This window comes from Crocuta crocuta, unplaced genomic scaffold (genome assembly GCF_008692635.1).
Source record: "Crocuta crocuta isolate KB4526 unplaced genomic scaffold, BGI_CrCroc_1.0 scaffold971, whole genome shotgun sequence".
Classification (NCBI taxonomy): domain Eukaryota; kingdom Metazoa; phylum Chordata; class Mammalia; order Carnivora; family Hyaenidae; genus Crocuta; species Crocuta crocuta.
In genome coordinates, this window is record NW_027527401.1 from 555,592 (window position 1) to 558,854 (window position 3,263).

The 3,263-nt window shown below is 61.4% G+C and overlaps 1 long non-coding RNA gene across 1 annotated transcript in view; it reads left to right on the forward strand.

Annotated features, from left to right (window-relative positions):
* The first annotated feature begins 959 nt into the window (after positions 1-959).
* LOC144222561 (uncharacterized) overlaps positions 960-3,263 on the forward strand; it is a 4,663-nt gene continuing 2,359 nt past the window's right edge. The window contains exons 1-2 of the long non-coding RNA XR_013332429.1: positions 960-1,286; positions 1,992-2,354. This is a non-coding gene — a long non-coding RNA (uncharacterized LOC144222561). The remainder of the gene's footprint in view (positions 1,287-1,991; positions 2,355-3,263) is intronic.

A 3,263-nucleotide genomic window follows, 5' to 3' on the forward strand; every position in this document is an offset into this window, starting at 1 on the left:
TCAGGAAGGGGCTCTGGGCTTGGGCTTGGCTGCTTCTTTCCCTTTGCCCACAAAGTGGGTTGAGAAGGAAGGCCCAGCTCTCTGGGGACACCGGGCAAGGCAGTGAGGCGGGGAGGCAGGGGTGGGGAGCAGGGGAGGAGGGCGAAGCTGGACTCACTGCCTGGGGGCCCTGCGGGGCCGAAAAGGATCCCTCTGGGCTCAGAGACCGGCTGCAGGGGCTCCTGGGGTCTGTGTCTGCACACAGGCCCTGGGCAGCCGCTGGACCTCAGGACCCCACGCGCCCCTTGAGAGCCCCCCCGGGCCGGGGCTCCGCATGGACCCAGGGGCAGCCTGGGCTGGAGGGCGGGTGCCCTGGGCTCGACTCCAGGGGTTCTTGGCCACCCAGGCCCAGGGGACCTGCCAGGAGGAGGGTGCACTGCCCAGCACTGGGCGTCGAGCCCCTCCCGGAGGGGGAGCTGGACTTTGGTTGGAAGGGACCCGTCAGGCCACCCCAGCAGAGAGGGGAGCCCGGCAAGGCTGGGAGGGACAGTCAGACCTGACGCCAAAACGCTTGGATGAATCTGGCCTCGATCGGATGGGCTTTGCTGGAGACCCAGCCCTGGTGGGAATACGTAAGTGATTAGGCCTAAAAGCCCGGGCCATTTAGCTTTTATTCGATTGGCAGAGAGGCCCTCTGTGCCCTCTGCTTTTTGCCGTTTGATTATATGTCTGTGCTCAAAATACGATTCCTGGAATGTAAGCAGCGCGCAGGACTTGGGATGGAAATCAGTTTGATCATCGAGCAGTCGATTACCTCGAGGACCCGGGCTGTGATCCAGGCGGAAGGCAGCTCACAAGCAGGCAAGTTTCTGAGGACGCGCCGGTGTGGAGGGGCCCCCTCGGGAGGGGCTGTGGCTGGGGGTGCCCCCCACCCCGGGCACTCGGCGGACGGGGGGTATAGAGGGCTCCCTCCTCAGCCTTGCCGTGTGCTTGGCTCCCCTGCGCCTCAGCTCTCTCCTCCGTCAAATGGGATCAGGCGGCTGCTGCTGGACGCGTTTGGGGCCTCGAAGGGGCTGTGCTTAGAGTCCACACTGGTGCGCGATGGAGAGTGAGTGTGCAGCGAGCACCGGCCACGCGGGGTCTGCTCCGGCTCCCCAGCCGCATAGACTGAGATGCCTGGAGGATGTCAGCGGGTGATTCTGTGCCGGGGACCCGGGGAAAGCTGGGTCCAGCAGCCAGAGCCTGAGAGACGAGGGAGGCCGAGAGGAGCTTCGTCCTGGCCGCTCTGAACCTCGGTCTCGTCCTCTGTAAGTAGAACCGTAGGTCTGTTCTGCCGATGTCCGTCAGGCGTGCAGCACACGCTTCAGGAACATGGTCAAGCGGTGCCCCCTCGTCCTCCTCTGCCGAAAGCAGGAGTGTGAAGGCTCCGACCCTCGGCCTTCACACCTGCACGGAGGCTGGTGCCTCTCTGAGCTGCCTTCTTCTGGGGATCCCTCCAGCAGAGGTGGCCTGGGCCGCTGCTCTGAGTCCAGGCACGTGCAGGCCCTGAGCAGACAGGCAGGCCCGCCTCTGCTCTGGCCGCCTCCCCATTCCTGCATCAGAGGCGCGCTGTGTTCTTGCTCCCACACACAGCGGAGGGCAGCCCCACAGCTCCCTGGGTGAGCTGGCACTGCGTGGCACACCGCCCAGCCTTCACCAGACGCCCAGCACCTCCGTGCTGGTCACAACGAGGCGCCCGGCACATGATGTGTGTGGACAGAGTGGGACCTGGGCAGCCCCTTGCATCCCCTCATCCAAACACCCTTGTGCAGTGAGCAGCCTGCACGCATGTACACGGCGGCCCTGCTCTCCCGAGCCACATGGGCTTGTGACAGGGTCCCAGCTCCATCCTCTGGCTGGGGGACTTTCGAAGTCACTTAACCTGTGTGAGGTTTTGTGAACTAGAGAAAACGGTGTCTGCCTTGCCCAGGTGGCATGGAAATTGGAAATCCCCTCTCTATTTGTATTTATAGAGCACCGACTGAGTGCACCCAACAAAGTGGCTGGTGCATAGCAGGTGCGCAGTCACTGTGGCTGCCACGACGGGACCCACGTGCCCAGCACCACCCTGGCCGCTCCTCCTCACCTGCCGGAGATGGCAGTGACGGCGCCCACCGACGGGCGGGATCAGCCAACGCTGCGGACGCCGCCTCACACGTCTCTGCCCCTGGCTGCGCTGCGGTTCTCAAAACGCCGGACAAGGACCTTCCACGGGACCCCGCTGAGACTGTCCCCGGCACGCGCCCCAGACAACTGAAGACCGAGGTCGGCACCAAAACCTGCCCTCGCACGTTCCAGAAGCGCTGTTCACAGCGGCCAGAGGGAGAGACCGCGAGGTGAGTGAGCAGGGCCACCGGGCGACAGGATGTCGCTCCACCAGGGGAAGGGAGGGACTCCTGTGGCAGCGTGGATGGACCTTGAAAACGTGGTCCCGAGTGAGGGAAGCCAGACACCAGAGGACACGTGGGATTCCATGTGCAATGTCCGGAACAGGCAGCTCCACAGACAGAAAGCAGATCGTTGGCGCCAGGGGCCGGGGTGCCGGCTGCTCAATGGGCACACGGTCTCCTTTCAGGGGGAACGTTCTGAAACCGGAGGGCAGTGAAGGCTGCCGTTTTAGGGACGTACTTCATGCCACTGAACTGTGCAGTTTATAACGGTTAGTTGTGAATTTTATCTCTGCTGTATTTTGCCACAATTTTTAAATTTTATTTACTTATTTATTTTTAAATTTAAAAAAATTAATGTTTTATTTATTTCTGAGAGAGAGAGACAGCGTGAGCAGGGGAGAGTAAGAGGGAGAGGGAGACACAGAATCTGAAGCAGCTCCAGGCGCTGAGCTGTCAGCACAGAGCCCGACGCGGGGCTTGAACCCACGAACCGGGAGACTATGACCTGAGCCAAAGTCGGACGCTTAACCAACTGAGCCACCCAGGTGCCCCTATTTTTAAATTTTTTAATATATTTTTGAGAGAGAGAGTGAGAGCAAGAGCAGGGGAGGGCCAGAGAGAGAGAGAGGGAGAGATGGAATCGGAAGCAGCTCCAGGCTCTGAGCAGTCAGTACAGAGCCTGACGCGGGGCTCAGGTCCGCGAACCGTGAGATCACGACCCGAGCCTCGATCAGGAGCCGGACGCTTAGCTGACTAAGCCCCCCAGGTGCACTCCTATTTTGCCACAGTTTAAAAGATAGCTCCTCAGGCCAGTGGGTGGTGGAGCTGAGTCAGGCCAGGCATCACCCTCCGCCC